The sequence below is a fragment of the Grampus griseus genome (assembly GCF_964374135.1).
Source record: "Grampus griseus genome assembly, chromosome: 5".
Taxonomy (NCBI): domain Eukaryota; kingdom Metazoa; phylum Chordata; class Mammalia; order Artiodactyla; family Delphinidae; genus Grampus; species Grampus griseus.
Genome location: NC_138998.1, coordinates 121,341,001 through 121,359,583, shown reverse-complemented (window position 1 = coordinate 121,359,583; position 18,583 = coordinate 121,341,001). Strand labels below are relative to the sequence as shown.

The 18,583-nt window shown below is 36.6% G+C and overlaps 1 pseudogene across 1 annotated transcript in view; it reads left to right on the top strand.

Annotated features, from left to right (window-relative positions):
• LOC309823194 (malate dehydrogenase, mitochondrial-like) overlaps window positions 1-8,730 on the top strand; it is a 29,215-nt pseudogene extending 20,485 nt beyond the window's left edge. The window contains exon 2 of the transcript in view: window positions 7,632-8,730. The product of the transcript in view is annotated as a malate dehydrogenase, mitochondrial-like (transcript). The remainder of the gene's footprint in view (window positions 1-7,631) is intronic.
• Window positions 8,731-18,583: the final 9,853 nt, after the last annotated feature.

Below are 18,583 nucleotides of genomic sequence, written 5' to 3'. Positions count from 1 at the left end.
TCCCGATCTTGTCTTCTTTTTAGTGCTTTTCTTTTTTTGGCATTTCTTCAGCTTTGACTTCAGACCATCCATCCCACACGGTGAAGAAAGCAGTCTCACAGAATCCAAGTCTCACATTTGCTAGAACCTCAAACCAGAGAAAAAAATGACTCCTGGTTATTCTTATTTCAAATTACAAAAGCCTTGGGGAAGGGCTGTAACTAGTTTCAGTGGGGTCAGGTACTTAATTCTGGACATACAACTTGACCAAAAGAACAAGGCATATGAGAACATGAGCACACTATATTTTTTAATGTAATGCTTAAAAAAACAGAGGGGTTTCCAGAAGTAAGAAAAGAATTCATGGTTAGAGCAAATAACAGCAAATAGGCACTTTCCATTGGTGATCTCTCCTTTTTAAATGATTTCTCTCACTTAGAAATTCCTAATTTCTACCAGCACCCCACTACCAATTATGCCCAGTTATACAGTTCAATAGCTGAGAATGTTTTCCTCAAGTTCTTTACTCCAATTTTCTCTTTCTCCTCTGTCATTGCAGGCAGCACAGCCACTCCTTAGCAGAGTGAATTGAGGCAATTGTGCATGAACATTCCAGCTCCCTGCTATTTCAGTGAGATTGTATTTATATCTAAATTGTTCATTACCTCCTTTCCTTTAGTTTCAAGAATTATATCTTTTTTAAATTTGAACTTTAGTGTCTCCACCTGCATTCTTCATCCTAAAATCTCCAGGTCATTCATTCCACTGTTATTTATTTTCTTATATTTTCAATTTATTTTTCTCTCTACATTCTTTTTTGGCACAGTCTTATCCACATTACATATCTGTTTCCTACCTAGGAAATGGCACAATTATCTATAATAATGGTGAATACCTAACTGGGCTGGACCTTGGGCTCATGTGGGAATTACAGCTGCTACCAAAGATTCTGGATTAATTGCAAGGGGTATGAACTGTGTACCGAAAGTCTTAATAGTTGTTCCCAGAAGATTCTAGTAAACAAAAGTTTGAGAACCACTGATTTGTATAATTTCTTAGCCAAAATCTGATTCATCCTTTATTTAGTCTCTAGCTACACTAGTCACATAGAATTAAAAAAAATAAAAACAAAAAAGTCCTGTTACTCTCTCTTGTTGACTACCTGTCAAATTTATTCCCTCTGTATATGCATATTGCCACCTCTTTACTTGAGGAACTCCTCATTTCTCAGGATTAGTTTATTAATAAAATTAATATTACTAACCTTGATCTGCTTCCTGGTCAGTAAACCCTGCAAACTATCAGACTATTCCTTGTAAATCACAAAGCAGATATTTCATACCTGATCAAAAAACATTTGGAAATTCACTATTGTGATCAGCATGAAGTCCAAATGTTTTGGTTGGATACATAAAACTATACTTAATCTTGGGCTTCCCTGGTGGCGCAGTGGTTGGGAGTCCGCCTGCCGATGCGGGGAACGCGGGTTCGTGCCCCGGTCCGGGAGGATCCCACATGCCGCGGAGCGACTGGGCCCGTGAGCCATGGCCACTGAGCCTGCGCGTCCGGAGCCTGTGCTCCGCAACGGGAGAGACCACAAAAGTGAGAGGCCCGCGTACCGCAAAAATAAATAAATAAAAAACTATACTTAATCTGGTACCTGCCTAGCTATTCAGTCATCTACTATAACATGCGCCCTCCATCCCATGCTTTACCAACCTGATTCCTATGCTCTATCTGATTAGTATAAATTCTTGGATTTCAACATTTAGCTGAAACATCAGCTCCTCTATCCAATTATTCTACTTTTCAATGTTTCAACTTTCCACTGCATACTCCAACTCAGGTAGAATTATTATCCTCTGCTTTGATGCCATATATACTTGTTGTCTTTTTGCATAAGGTCTATAAGCTTTGTTGCATTATTTGCTTATAGATTTAGTTTCATTCTCTAGATTTTAAGACTCTTAAAGCCAAGGGTCATATATTATTCATCTTTGTATTACACTTTTGTCCACTGAAGTGATCATAACTGGATGAATAGATACTATATATCTTCCAAAATATTAATTCCACTTGAGAAAATATAATAGTGGAAAGTAATGATTTTCTAATGATGAAATTTCAGACAACAGAAAATATTTTGTCAATGATATCCTCAAATTAGGTGACAGTCTGTACTTATCTATGTATAAGTAGCACCTACATTTCATTCAGCAAGGCCACATTATAACGTCATGGGTTCCTTCACATATCTGATCTAGAACAGCTATTCTCAAAAGTGTGATCGCGGCACCAGCAGCATCATTGGCATCATATAGTCCTTCAGATATTTCTGATGTCCCAAAGTTTGAGAACTACTGTAGAGGTCAGGGAAAGAGCTCATGTTTGTTGCCTGACCTACTTTTTTCCCTTTATATCATGTATGGTGATTGGGAAAGCAAGCTCTAAATGTGAATTATAGCCAACATGCATCATCTGGGTAGTATAAGGAAGTGGCTTAATCTTTTGAAGCTAAATTCTCTAATTTATATGATGGGGTAAAACACTGCCTACCTCTAGAGTTGCTGTGAATATTAAATGAGTTAAACCCTAGAAAATGTCTACCGTGGTTCATGGAGAAAATGCTTAGCACAATGCTTGCTCAGAAATTTTAACTGTTTTCTTTTTTCCCCTTTTGATACTATTGCTACTATTTCCACTATTACTATTATTTCTACAGTACTATTTTTAATACCATTACTACTATTATGATTAGTTTTACAGTTCTTAAAAAACAGTTGTGGAGAGGGAAGCGTGGGGGCTGGTGGTGTGATGAATTGGGAGATTGGGATTGACATATATACACTGATGTGTATAAAATAGATAACTAATAAGAACCTGCTGTATAAAAAAATAAATTAAATTAAATTAAAAAAAATAGCTGTGAAGTGTTATATTTAGTCTCATATCAGAGAGGTGGAAACAGACTAGAAGAGGTAGATTAATAAGATCACACAACAATTACGAATTGAAACCAGGATTAAACAATGAGTCCGTATGATGAAACCAGAGAACATAATTTTCATAGTAAATGTTACTACTTAAATAATTTGCATTTCAAGTGACAATGAAATATTTTAAGAAATGTTTAGTACATAAGTGAGAAGGAAGTTTGGTCATTTGATAAAAACTTAAATAATGCCAGGTTAGTGTCTTTTCAAAGAATAGTAACTCAGCATGTCAAAGTGGAAGCACAGTTAAAATATGGCAAGAAATATACAAGCCTTAAAGGCCTATTGCTTGTTTTCTCTTTTGACATTTGTAGGTATGAATGTCAACACAAATTCAACTGTATAAAAGAAATAACATATTTTTTCCTGATGATTCAACTTGATTTCTATTTTGAATGCCCATAGCACTGAGGTTGAAAATTTTAACTCACTCAATCTAGGGTTTTTACCCAGTGCTGAGATTTTGCTGGGTTCACTTAATCCTTGATGTAATATCTCAATAGGGGAATTTTGAGATTTTCTTCATCCCATCTAGTCTTCAGTCATTCATTCATTACGTTATCATTGAAATATTCCTCTTTCTTATCTGCTGACTTTATTCAGATTCTATTGTTCTTGCTGCTATTTTCATACCAATCCTAAAGCCACAGGTACATTCTGTGGCTTCTTTGCCACCCTGGGGATGGAAATCCTGGGAAGGTTATTTGTGGCCCTTAATGCTGAAAACTTCCATTCCCAGTTATGGTGGACACAGAATAGCCTAAATGCTTTGAAATGACAGAGAGTGAACTACAGAGAGAACAAGGACAACAACAAAATCAACATTTATCACATGCAAAAGAAATTCAGCCACATTTTTACACACTGCTTATTTTCTGTACTATTGCAAGGCTTAAATCATGTCCTTAAATTCACCTTCAGTCTGCGAGCACCTAAGCTTTTTAGCTCTACTTCACAAAACAAGTGAATAGGTAACCATTCAGCTGATAAGCTAATTCAATTCACTGGAACATGAACTACACACAATTTTAATATCTGTAATGTGTTTGGCAACAATGGGAAAAATCTGTATGCCCTAGAACAGACGTTAGAATTTTACCCCAGAGAAAGACAAGGAGAAACATATGGTATTCACAAGGTTAGTGATTAGATTTCAAGAAGCAAAGAAAAGAAACATTAAACATTCCTGCAAAATGGAAATAAATAATATCAATAATGGTTCATACAGTCATGAAGAATTACATGGAAGAAACAGGTTTAAAAAGAAAATGTGAGTTAACATTGGCAAACATATCCCAAATGGCAGAAATAAGTTCAAAATGTCATTAAGTCCAAGTCTCAGCTGTTAGTTCTGAAGAATTGGCTGATAATACAATAATTGGCTTTGGTACCCTACACACACACCAAACATATCCACACATACACACAACCATGCACACATGCTTTATTTTTTGACAGATGATTGTAATAATCTTTAGGTCATAGTTTTAATTATGTAGGCTTATTTATTGCACCAAATAATTCATTCATTCATTTCAAATTTGTCTTAATAATAAAGTTGATATTTTCATCATTTATGTAAATGAAGTGGTAGTTTATCAGATTGAACAAGCTGACTTCATGATCTGAAACTCAAATAGCTAATTCCAGTGTTAAGCTAACTCATAAGACTGTTACTGACCCAGAAAGAAAACAGAAACTTTCACAGTATAGATGCTTAATGAATATTTATGTTTTAATGAATAAATTTTAAAATAATGAGGAAGGATAAAGGGAGAAAACAAGGAACAACAAAAATGAAGGTAGGGAGAGGAGGGAGGGGAAGGCAGGAAGGAAAGCTGGAAAGGAGGGAGGAAAGGAAATAGAGAAAGAAGCAATGAAAAAAAAGAATTTTTAGAATCTTCAGTGATAAATACATAAAACTACTCCTTGATACTGTTCTCACTATTACCATTAGTAAATTCTTCCTTCAACATAAACATAACTCTGTACTGCGGTATCAGTCAATTTTTCACAGTAGAAATGGAGAATCCTGTTTCTTTCCATATTACCATATTCTTCCATGTAGTTTAATCCCAGAAGCTATTTTTAGAAATTCACTTTCCTTTGACACAAATATCAATAGCTCCATATGAACTATTAATATATTTTTCTAAAGCATCTATGATACTTTTAAATTTCTGCTTCTACCACCCTATTTAGATTTTTATCTCACCACATTTTTTTTGCGGTACGCGGGCCTCTCACTGCCGTGGCCTCTCCCATTGCGGAGCACAGGCTCCGGATGCGCAGGCTCAGCGGCCACGGCTCACGGGCCCAGCCGCTCCGCGGCATGTGGGATCTTCCCGGACCGGGGCACGAACCCGTGTCCCCTGCATCGGCAGGCGGACTCTCAACCACTGCGCCACCAGGCAAGCCCTATCTCACCACTTTAATAATTTCCAGGCATTAGACTCCCTCTGTAGACCAACCGAAAAGGCATTTAAAAGCTATCCCTGGTGGCTCAGTGGTTGAGAGTCCGCCTGCCGATGCAGGGGACACGGGTTCGTGCCCCGGTCCGGGAAGATCCCACATGCCGCGGAGCGGCTGGGCCCGTGAGCCGTGGCCGCTGAGCCTGCGCATCCGGAGCCTGTGCTCCGCAATGGGAGAGGCCACGGCAGTGAGAGGCCCGCGTACCGCAAAAAAATAAAAAAATAAAACTATCCTAGACTGGTTGCTAGAGAAACATTCTGATATGCTGCAAGTCTTGTGGAAAGATAGTAGGTTGACTTTCTGGACTGGAAGTCATACTGTTGTTAATGATTTGACTTCCTGGGCTCATTGTTGCAGATTGTGGGTGAAAGTTCTACTTTTATAGATGGTCTGTGAACTGAAAAAAAAAAAAAAGCACAATGTGAGAGCTGTGAATTCAGTTTTCTTTGTGGCTTACTGAGGACTGTAGCCCGGGATATAGCCTCTCAGATAGCTCTGAGGGACTGTTCTGAAGAGGTGGTGAGGAAGGAGGTCAGTATATACATGATTTTGGTGATGGGGGTACTTGCAATCAATTATACATCTCAGTAGAAGGTTTATGCTAGTCATGAAGAGCAAATGTCTCCATTAGTGATTTTACTGCTTTCCTAGGTATAAGAAGATGCAAGAAATTGTGTTCCTTAAATTTTCTTCTGAAAATATCTATCTGAAGCCCTGTTCAGCCAGATTTTCCCAGAGCATCGAGTGCCTCATTCCTGATCTCTGCCCTGAACTCCTTTCAGGGTGTGTTAAAGGTCAGCGACTCTATTGGCTAGTGACTTCATCCTTGTAGAAACAGACGGCAAGTGGCATTCTTCAGTTTGCAGGTCAACCATTGTCCACTTGTATAATCAGCCTCTAATATGGAATATCACACAATCTGGATAAGTGTGATTTTTCCTCATGATTATAACTAGATGAAGCTTCATTGCAAAAAGCATTACAGAGATGACATGTATTTTCATTGCTTCACATACGTAGGTATCAATACATAAAGTAATTGTGTCTCGTTATTTTTGTGCTAAGTTGAATCACTTGGATATGGTATTGTCCACCAGATTTCTTCATTGTAGAAAATCTTTCATTTTTTGCCATCAATAATTTGTAAGGTGATACTTTAAGATGTGGTAAATATCTTATAAATATCCTGTTCTCCAACAACATTTTACCCAGTCGTTTAGCTTCATTGATGATTATGGCACAAAAGGTGGCAAGATAGTGATCTTTCCAATTATCTCATTCTTTCACTGCATATTAGCTTTCATTGTCCAGTAAAGAAGAGCTTTCTCTTTACCCTCCTTCCTTCTTTGTTAAAACATCATGATGGGGCTTCCCTGGTGGCACAGTGGTTGAGAGTCTGCCTGCCGATGCAGGGGACACGGGTTCGTGCCCCAGTCCAGGAAGATTCCACATGCCGCGGAGCGGCTACGCCCGTGAGCCATGGCCTCGGAGCCTGTGCTCCACACGGGAGAGGCCACAACAGTGAGAGGCCCACGCACCGCAAAAAATAAATAAATAAATAAAATCATTATGGATCCATGGAAACTTTTGTTATTCAAATTTTTCTTTCTGTGTTTTTCTTTTTTTTTTAAATACACAATCTGTATTAAGTTTGGCCCATGGGAACACCTTTTCACTAGTTTCTTGTCCTTTTCACACTTTCACATCAGAATTTGAACACATACTTGCTTCCTAGAACAACATATTACATGCTTATCTTGTACTTTGTCCCAAATATAGACTCAGCCATTTCTCCAAAGAACATTGGTGCCTTTTATTGGGAACAAATTATGACTTTACTTTTAATGCAGAAAAACTGGAATAATATTTTCTACCTTGCTGAAGATATTTGTTAAGAAGTTATATTAAAAATATTAATAATCTTAACATTAAAATTCTGTAATAACTAAATAATCATTAGCAATATAACATATGCCTCCAAATTACTTAATAATTTTCTAAGCAGTCACGGGTTTATTGAACCACGTTGATCTTTGTACTTACCTTTGCATCTGTAAATACACATGAGTATTATTGGACTACATTGGTAAAACAAAACAGGTAAGGATTACAAGGGACAAAGTTTGTTCAGTCACATGTTTCCTTACAGAGACTTTCCTTTTGCAATATAGTAGTAAATAAAAATAGAAATATCAAATTTTCTTTCTTCTTTTGTCCCTCGCGGGCTCCTTCCCGTGCTGGTTCGCGCCCCGCCTGCCACTGCCTGGCCTGCGGGCGCCGCTCTCCGCCGCAGCTTTGGCACCTCAGCCCAGAACAGTGCTAAAGCAACCGTGCTGGGGGCTTGGAGGAATCCGGCAGCCGCTTTCGCTTCTCCTGAAGAGCGGCCCCTTGGTGAGCCGCCCGACCCTCCACGGTATTGCTCATACACCCGGAGTGGCTGCCAATGGGAGCCACATCGAGACCAGAGCGATGGTGAAAGGCCACCTCGGAGCTGGGCAGCTGCCAGACTGCCCGGAGGGCTGCGACAATGTGGCTATTACCGCGGGAGTCCCAAGAAAAGCAGGCATGACACGGGACGACCTGCTCAACACCCACGCTACAATCCTGGCCACCCTGACTGCTGCCTGTGCCCGCACAGCCCCGAGACCATGATCTGCGTCATTTCAAATCCAGTTAACTCCACCATCCCAATCACAGCAGAAGTTTTCAAGAAACATGGAGTTTACAACCCCAGTAAAATCTTTGGGGTGACAACCCTGGACATTGTCCAAGCCAACACTTTTGCTGCCGATCTGAAGGGTGTGGACCGGCTCGAGTCAACGTTCTTGTCATTGGCGGCCATGCTGGGAGGATCATCTCCCTGATCTCAGTGCACCCCCAAAGTGGACTTTCCCCAGGACCTGCTGACTACCCACACCGGGTGGATCCAGGAGGCTGGCACGGAGGTGGGCAAGGCTAAGGCCACAACAAACCCTGCCACCCTGTCCACGGTGTACGCCGGAGCCCGCCGATTTGTCTTCTCCCTCGTGGATGCGATGAACTGAAAAGCTGTCGAATGTTCCCTCGTCAAGTCCCAAGAAAACAGACCGTCTATATTTCTCCACACCGTCGATGCTGGGGGGAAAGGGCATCGAGAAGAATCTAGGCATCGGCAAAATCTCCCCCGTTTGAAGAGAAGGTGATTGCCAAGGCCATTTCTGAGCTGAAAGCCTCCATCAAGAAACGAGAGGAGTTTGTAAAAAAACATGAAATGAGAAGGTGGTTAGTGAGCAGTCCGTTTCCTTAACGAATTAAGGCGTCATGTCAGTGTAAAGCCATTTCAGACATCTTTGTCTTTTCAGTTTGCTTTGATGATGAGTATTGTATGAACAAAACACCCCTTCCAAATCTCGGGTCAGTCTATCAGTGCATCAATAAAAGCAGGCTTTGATTTTCTTTTTCAAGTTCTCATCCAATTAAAAAAATATTTTTTCTTTCAAATTTTTGAGTGTGGGAGAAAACAAATTCAAGGGAAGAGGAAAAAGTAAAAGTATATGTAAAAGTTTTGAACTACTCCAGGCAGAGAAAATAATTGTTAGTAGTCATACTGGGAAGACTTTTGGATTTAATAAGATAAAAATTAGAAGTTTTATATGAAACAAAGATTAGAAAATAATTAGATTAATTTAATTATCTCAATACTCTGTGTGAGAATGATGCAGGATGACCTAAACAATAGACTTTTTTTGTGTTCTAACTGATACATGATGAATGAGATAAAATTTAAATAACACACAACATATAACAAGCTTGTAAAATAAGAAAACAACAGCATGACTTAGAGGGAACTTTAGAAATCAATTAAAAGTTGAAAGATTTATTAAAATAATTTTGCAATTTAAATGTGACCTTTTTTATCTTTTAGGTCAAACCGATCATATATTTCTAACATACTGAACTATCAATAACTCATGTAATATTCCTCTTAAACAGATAAAAAATTCTGCTACAGCAGTAAATGACTGGGTTGCTGTGAAATGATGTTATAATAGTTTCAGTTGGCTTGAAGGAATTGATGTTATATTTATATTAAAAATAATTATTTATTATGAGAGTTTTCTACATTATTTAGAAGCTTCACGTTCTCTTTTAAAAGAAGGACTTTAAAAACATTGAAAATGTTGAGGGCAGTCATCAAAATGGAATTGCCTTTAAAAATTAAATGCATGCAGTTGCTTTATTTTTTTTAAGTCAACCCTGATTTTACTGGAAAAGTCACTGAAAGTGTTATACATATTAAAATATAAAATCAAATGATATAGGTGATCTTTAATTGATGAATATAGAAAAAAGTTAAAGTAGAAATTTCATCTTGACCTGTTTTCATTTCTGTCAGGCACATTTATTGATTTAAGGAACCTCTATTTCTAGCATATACTGAAAATGGATTAGAAGAAGGAACATGGAATTGTGTTAATAATAAGAATTGCATTGCACATTTACTGTGTGCCTGACACTGTTGTGTTTAACTAACTCATCAATCTTTCTGACAGCCCTACAAGAGAGATACCACTACTGGCACCATTTTGTAGAAGGGAGAACTGAAGCACAGGTTAATAAAATAATTCACCTGCAGTCACTTAATCTTGAGTGATGGAGTTAAGGCCCCAAACTAGGCAGTATTACTACACAGTTTCTTGTCTAAGTAGTGAGGTAATAAGCCTTAAAAATAGATTCAAAACAATTTATTTTAAAAAGAGTGCAAGAATATAAGAATGCAAGTTATAATGCAAGTTGTAAGAATGCAAGTTATAATGCAACTTGTAAGAATGCAAGTTATAATGTTGAAATGTCTATGCATTATAACGTAAAACCTTTTGTTTGAAACATACAGAATAAAACTTTCTTTAAATTTAAATGATTCGCCAAAAAACTGACAAAGAGTTGGAATTGGGAATAGATTCAAATTTTCTGAATTTAAATTCAGTTTTATTTTTGTAAGAACATAAATCCTACTAATAAAATTATTAGAATTATGACTGATGAAATTAACGGAGAAAAGGTATTATAATAACAATAAACTCATATATAATTCTTACTGTGTGCTATCCACTTTCCTAAGTATTATGTATTTTAATACATTTAATCTACAGAACAGCCACATGAGATGTTACTATTCACACTTTTGAGATGAAGAAACTAAGGTACAAAAAGAATAAATACACTTCTCAAGGTCACAAAACTGATAACTAGCAAAGCCAGGATTCAAACTCATGAAGTTTGGATCCAGAGTTCTTGTTTTTAAGTCCAAAAAAAGTCCACATTTCAATTTTGTGTCTGGGAGGATTTCTATTAGTAGAAATGAGGAAGGCAGAAAAAGCAAATGCTGTTTCATATTTTTCCCCCAAGAAATGGGGGAGATGAGTAAAAGTTTTACATATGCTATGTTTGAGTTGTCGAAAGGTGTGCTATACAAGTGGAAATACATCTGAAATAAAAAGTAATATGTGGGACTAAATCCTAGCCCAGAAATCAGAATAGAAATTTGTAATTCAGCTACTGGAGGGTTATTTAAACCAAGAAAATAGAAATAATAACATTATTAATAATAATAATTGTTATTACAATTATAATATGTACTATAATAATTCATTTTTATATTTAGGTTGTAGCTGGAGTTCTTGTCACATATATTATCTTATTTTTTTTTAACATCGTTATTCGAGTATAATTGCTTTACATTGTTGTGTTAGTTTCTGCTGTATAATAAAGTGAATCAGCTAATACGTATACATATATCCCCATACCCCCTCCTTCTTGCGTCTCCCTCCCACCCTCCCTATCCCACCCTCCCTATCCCACCCCATATTATCTTATTTAAACTCATATATTATTTAATTTAATGTCAGAGATTAAGCTCTATATAGCACAGAGAAGAATATCAAGACAACTCAGGAAGAAGAGTCAGTCAAGGAATAAGAAGTATCTGTAGAGATGAGAACTGATCCAAATATAAACCAAATTTCAAGAGTTTCAGTAGTGAGTGAATGATGAGCTAGCAAAAGCGACAAGATATTCTGTACTTTCAAGAGGTTTTCAGAGAAAGAAAAGAAAGAGTTTAAAGAGTTGGTCAGGATTAAATGAAAAAATAACTTTTAGCATAGGACAAGCTAGAACATATTTAGAGATGGGGGAAGAGAACAGATGGAGAAAAAGAATTAAAGCACAGAATTGGGGAAGGGATGGTGAATGAATTGTGTTCTCTGTGACATGAGCAAATGAGATCAGAAACCCCATCTTTTCATTAGAGATCACAGACAATCTAGTAGATGAGGAAGTTTCAGTAGGAATTATGGGATAAGGAGCTAAAACATTTTGAGCTGGATGGCTGCAGAAAGATAGTCAATAAATTAATATGCTGAGAATAAGGACTGGGAGCAGAGTATTGAGAAGAAAAAAATGGCATAGACATGTAAGGAAGTGTATTAAGGGGTCAGGAAGAGAAACATTTTCAATGAAGTCTATGGCATCTACTGGTCAGCTTTATGTCTCAAGCACTTTTAGGATGAATATAGTTCTTACCCACTTCAATCTTTTAAAGTTAAAATATAAGGCTCATATTTCACTATCGTAATACAATTATTTGACATTCATTTCATTGTGCTAAGTAGGCAGACAATGGTAAAATCTAAGACTGAATGAATTCTCAAATGGGCCAATAAAGGATTTTTGTCATCATAAAATGTTAAATGGAAAAGGATTTTTAATCGTAATTACCATAATCTACATTGGAGCTCAGAGAAGGCAGTAAAGTCTATCATTAAATGATTTATCAGCAATGAATGTTTTAGTGTCCATAGGATTCTTATGATTTTTAAAAGTTAACTTTTAAAAATCTCATTTAATTTCTCTAACTATTTAAGTTCTATTTATTTTAATCTTTAATTTGTGAAGCCATTTTTTACGTGCTTGAGTGTCCAAAATATGCTACACAGCTCTTGAGGGAAAACAAAATAAGAAAATCATGAAAAAATGAATAAACAACAACTCTGCTCCTTGTAATATATAATTTCTTTATGAATTATGGATTCCATGAAAAGTACTAGAAAAATGTATGCTTGTGATTTTTAAAGTTTCTATGGAATGTAGACTTATTGTGGTGCTTTAGAAAAACACATGTTTCTGGAATCCCCCATGGAGTTCTAGAAACATCTAGACACAAATCTTGCACAAGAATCAAAGAGATGAGATGAAGAGGAATATCACCTAAATTCTTTGCGTCAGAGTCACAGATGCATTGTCTGTGTGCAATAGCATTTATTTTGGTTATTTCTTCAATGTAGGATTATTCTATATACAGGATAGTTATCTTGAGTATGTATGAGAATTCTTTATCAAAATTCTACCTGAGTATTGTCTGAAAAATTATGATAACAAACAAGAAAAACCCTTTAAAACCAAAATAAAAATTAATTCTTTAAATATAATATGGCCCTCAAGGACAAAGTTCACTGTGGTCAACTATTATACAGCATGCAGTTTTTATACAATTTCTTATGTCATGGTATAACAAATTACCACGAACTTCATGGCTTAATGCAATACAAATTTATTATCTTACAGTTCTAGAGGCCAGAAGTTTAAAGTCAGTTTCACTGGACTGAAACCAAGATGTCCACCTGGCCAAGCTCCCTTTGGAGGAACTAAGGGAGAATTTGTTTCCTCTCCTTTTCCAGCTTCTAGAGTTATATTTCTTGACTCATGGACTCTTCCTCCATCATCAAAGTCAGTGGCATAGCTCCTTTTCTCTCTGACTCTGCTTCCCTCTATTTCCTTCACATGGCTTTCTTCTTCTGTAGTCTGTGTCAAATATCTCTTATATAAGGGTACATGTGATAGCATTTAGATCTTGACTTTATAATACCTGCAAAGTTTTTTGCCATATGGTAACATTCACAGGTTCCATGGATTAGGGTATGGATATCTTCTGAGGATCCATTATTCAGCCTACCACAGCATATAAGGCATAAAATAATCTGTAACACAGTATCTAATGTGTTTTCACTTTAATGTATGAAAAGGAAACTGTCAGGAAAACCATTAATAATTAAGAACTTACATACTTAAAGGAGCATATGGTGTCAAAAAAATCATGCTTCTACAAATCCTTGGTAAACAAGGCTGAACTCAAACTCTAAAAGCAGTCACTTTCTTCACCCACAAATCTCCAAGAATGGATAACTTGGAGGACATATCCCAGCCACAGCACTTTTCTGTCAAAAACGCTACCTAGCAAGTGTTTGCCCATGGATGAAAGAGTAGGAATATAAGCAGGATATCATGAGATCAAATGAAAATCAAGAACCAGGTATATCCAAAATGAAGTGAGAATAATGTATATTTCTCTCTACAAATTGTCTAGGATTCTTTATATTTTTGTATATATGTATATGTATATATACATAAATATATATGTATATGTATGTGTATATATATATATATATATATATATACAACTATATATATAAACTATAGATAGACAGATAAATAATTGATCATTTTATAAGTATGTGTGACATGACTGATTGGATCCACTCTACAATTGGTAGAAACAATGGCAGAAAACATAAATACTGTTTAAAATATTTTGTTAAAATCACAGATTAGTAAGAGCAGGTGGCATATACTTAGCTTTAATTTCAAATGAGAAAGGAAAATTGTGCCTTAGCAAACAGAGACCTAGCCATATTTTGACATGGCTTATTGTGGCAAGACAACTGTGCCAATTCAGATCTTCACAAGTTCTTAATCAAGACATGAGTCTCAGTGTCTATGTGCCACTAATTGGGCTATTATGTGCTGTCATCTTTGTTAGTTAACTCTTTGTATGTTTATATAATATCTCTTCAACTAGAATTTTCACCCTTGATGGGATATAGCATATTTAGGCGTTAGACACAATCATGCATAGCAATACATATTCTAAGAAAAATATTGTCTCCTTTTTGACAATGGTAAACCCAGGAGTTCAAAATTCATTGTCATCTAAAGTCACTCAAGCAAAACTTTTTCACCTATTCTAATGGTTAGTATAGCACCTCAGACATAGCATGTAATCAGTAAAAGTATATAGAATAGAACTCATTAATGTAATTTGTAAAAAAAAAAATCTGTACCCAGATAAATAATTTATTTTCGAGATGAGTACACACACACAAAAAAATGGTGCTTCAACATCAGGAAATGCTTAGTCAAATAAGGTGTTGTCACATTTTTCTGTGGAAAAATAATAAGACTCAGCTGTGATTTGAAGAATGTACCCTCCTTATTTTTCATCTATCCTTTATACTCAAGACTTGAATTCACAGACATTGCTGAGATGATTTGCCAAGGCTTAAGACAGCTTCTTATAATGAAGGAGGTAAGGTGGATGTTATAGAGACTGTTCTACCTGGGGACTCTTCTATCTTGGCACATGGCCAACCAAAATAAAAATTATATTTGTAAGTCTAGTTTTCAGAGAGGTATAGTTTTGAAACTAAGTTCAGGACACTAAGATATAAGCATGCATAACCTTGGCAACTACTGAAATGAATAAGGAATGAGTCTAACCCATATCCTTTTTTTCCCTTCCTTTTTGCTGGTTGGAATGAGTACATAATGGTTATAGCTGGAGATGCCATGCTGGACCATGAGAAATCCTTGTGAATGGAGACTCTCACAAGTTGAGTCCCTAAAGCAGACACTGAAATAAAGTGTAACATGCAAGATATTTATTAATAGTGCCATTTGGGTCATACACACTAGAAGTTAGGAGAAGGAAACAGGATTAGACACAGGGAAAAGTTGAACTGAGATGGAGGTCCCACAATAACCTCCAGAAATCTTATGAGATCTTTGGAGCTAGACTTGCCCTTCAAAATAGTCCTATGGCGGGATAAAGTGGCCAGAGCTTTACATTCATGTATTGATCAATCACTGGCTGTGGGTAACGCTGGGAAAGCATAAGACCTTGAGTGAGGAACTTCTTTGCAGCTGAAGTAACCCCTCAGAGGTTGACAACTGTGTGTTCACAGCTCACCAACAACTGGGAAAACAGATCCTTCAGTGGTGGGCACCTGAAAGTACATCGCGTTGTTCAACACAGTGGCCAAGTCCAGTGAGTAATAAGTAGGGAAGTATTGTGAGTTCTGGAACCCTGAGAGAACTTTCCAGACTTGTACTGCCAACCTCTGGACTTTGACATGAGAGAAAACATTCAAACACACTCACTGAACCATCTCCACTAGCATGGCTTTTATTACCATCTTTATGAACTTGTGTCCCAAAATTTACCTCTAATCTAGATCAAGTACCAGTATTATACAGTATATGAACTACTTGGCATTTCCATTTGAAACAATGACTGCATCTTTATTTCAACTTGAGCAAACTAAAATAAATCATCTCTTCACCAGACAAATTTTCTTTTTGTACTACCAATCTCAGTATATGACACAAAAATCCATGTAGATATTTTTATTTCAAGCCCAAATTTTTAGCTCAGGAAGCATTTTATAAGCTGAACTTTTTTATAGCATCTCATGATACCCCCGTCATTCATTCAAAAGTCCCTTTACAAAAAAATTCCCTTCTACAAAGGGGCTATTTTCTCTTAATTCTCTAATCCTTTGTCCACACCATTTTCTCTTTCTATACTTTTATACTCATCTCCCCTCCAATTAACTTTTGGTAATTCAATTGCATTTGTAATTATTTATCTCCAAACAAAGCATGATAATCTCTTTATATTATTGTGTCTCCAGCACCTACAAAATGCCTGGCTCACAGTAGGTCTGTCTTCATACTGAGCAGATGAATGAATGCAAGCGTGAATAAAAGAAACCCCTTGGTTCCATCTATCCCAGTTTTCTCCCCTTTCCATAGAAGCATGCCACAGTCCAATCTTCGCAAGTTATAACTGTAGTGAAATATAAACCTGAAAAATATATTGGGATCAAATAACAAACAATGACAAATATTAGAAAAAGTAAATTGGACTTAATTTGTTAAACAGTGTGGAGTCACAGAAAATTTTTAAGAAGAATTCAGGCAAGAACATGAGTGTTTAAATTCCAGGCTCTAGTTAATTAAAGATAACCAGAATGATCATTTCATTAACTGAATTCTTACTAGAAGTGTATGATCACTGTTAAACTGTGAATCACTTAATAGAAGGACCACTGAAATCAAGATGATAGAATATGGACTGTGCTCATTAACTCTTCAGATAACATTAAAGCGCAAGAGGGGGAAAGGAAGTGGCTTAAAACTAAAAGGCTATGATAACGATTTAACGTGACCTCCAAGAGTGTAAAGACACAGAACAAAATGCATTAAAGATGAGATGAGGGAAATAAAACTGGAGAGGAAAATAATTTTTAAAATGCAAAAATATAAGATGTGCAAGTGTGGCAGATACATAGCTAAGTGTCATAGTAGATAACAAACTAGCCATGATCAGTGAATCAGCTCCAGGGAAAGCAAATGTAGTGTTAAATTCTAAGTAGCAACAGTATACCCGGAGATAATGCAAATTCTCAAATTATATTCTCAGTGTTTTGTCTGTTTTCTTTCTTTTTTTTACACTTCAATCAAGGAGCTTTGTGGAAAATGGGGCAGATACGCAGAAAGGAAATATAAATTGTTAATTAATAACTTCAATAAAGGAAGAGTAAATAAGAACCGACCATACTGAAAGATGACTAAGAGTTATGTTCTGCAAAGGGTAGTGTCCAGGCCACTTCCACCAAGCTTTATAGTTTGGAAGGGATTAAGAGCTAAGAGTAACATGACAGACTACATATGAGGGATGATTTCCAAATACTTGAAAAAATACCAACATAAGTTGCTATAAAGACAAAAATAAAAATTGATTACAACTTTCTTTGAATGATTTAAGTAAAATTCTACTGAACAGGAAATGATGCATTAAAACTTTTTGAGTTACCCTTATTCATTATAAACATTTTGATATTATCATTCTTAATATTGGTCGGACAAACTGATTAAAAAATATATTGCTCAGTGTATACATTTATAAATAGAGAAAATGACAGTGCTGTGGAGAAAGAGAGGAGCTAACACTGAGGCAAACATGACACAGTGGAATGAATGCCAGCCTCATAAGTGATCTTGCAAATGGTGATGATGGGTATTACCCGTGATTCACGGGTTCTCTGCTGGGAGCCATGCTGATCACATTCTGTGCTTAGTCACACTGAATTCTCTTAATGATTCTATGGATAGACACAATCATCAATCTCAGTTTTAAAAAGGATGAACAGGCTTAACAAAATTAAGCACACTCATGTGCTGGAATATGTACTCTATCTCATGTTCGCTGGACACTAAAATACATGTTCCTAACCATAAATAATACTGGAGTATCAGTCTCAAGTAAACAGGAGAGTCAAGCTGTTTTTGTTTTTTGTTTTCCTGCATCCCCAATCACATGGTATTTACTTAAATATTTGTTGAACTAATGTTAAAAATGGAAAATTTTGGAAAATAAATTGAGATAAAATGAAGATGCTAAAGAATCTACTGAGTATAACACACTCCTTCATTGTAAATGGATGGTATATGGACTGAATTGTGCTTCCCTAAAATCCATATGTTGAATCCCTAACCCTCAATGTGATTGCATTTGGTGACAGGCCCTTTAAGAGACAGCTAAGGTTAAATGAGGTCATAATGTTGAGGCCTGAATCCAATAGAACTAGTGTCCTTTAAAAGAGGCAGAGAGATCAGAGATCTTTCTCCACAAGCACACAGGAGGACTCAGCAGAGTCCTTTGTCACCTTTGTGAGCCAAGAAGAGAGTTTTCTGCAGAACCTGAACCTTGCCAGAACAGTGATCTTGGACTTCCCAGCGTCTACAACTGTGAGAAAATTAATTTCTATTAGTTAAATCACACGGTGGTATTTTGTTATGGCAATATGAACAGACTAAGACAATAGCTTTACTTTAAAAGGACTGCGCTAAGGGCTTCCCTTCCCTGGTGGCGCAGTGGTTGAGAGTCCGCCTGCCGATGCAAGGGACACGGGTTCATGCCCCAGTCTGGGAAGATCCCACATGCCGCGGAGCGGCTAGGCCCGTGAGCCATGGCCGCTGAGCCT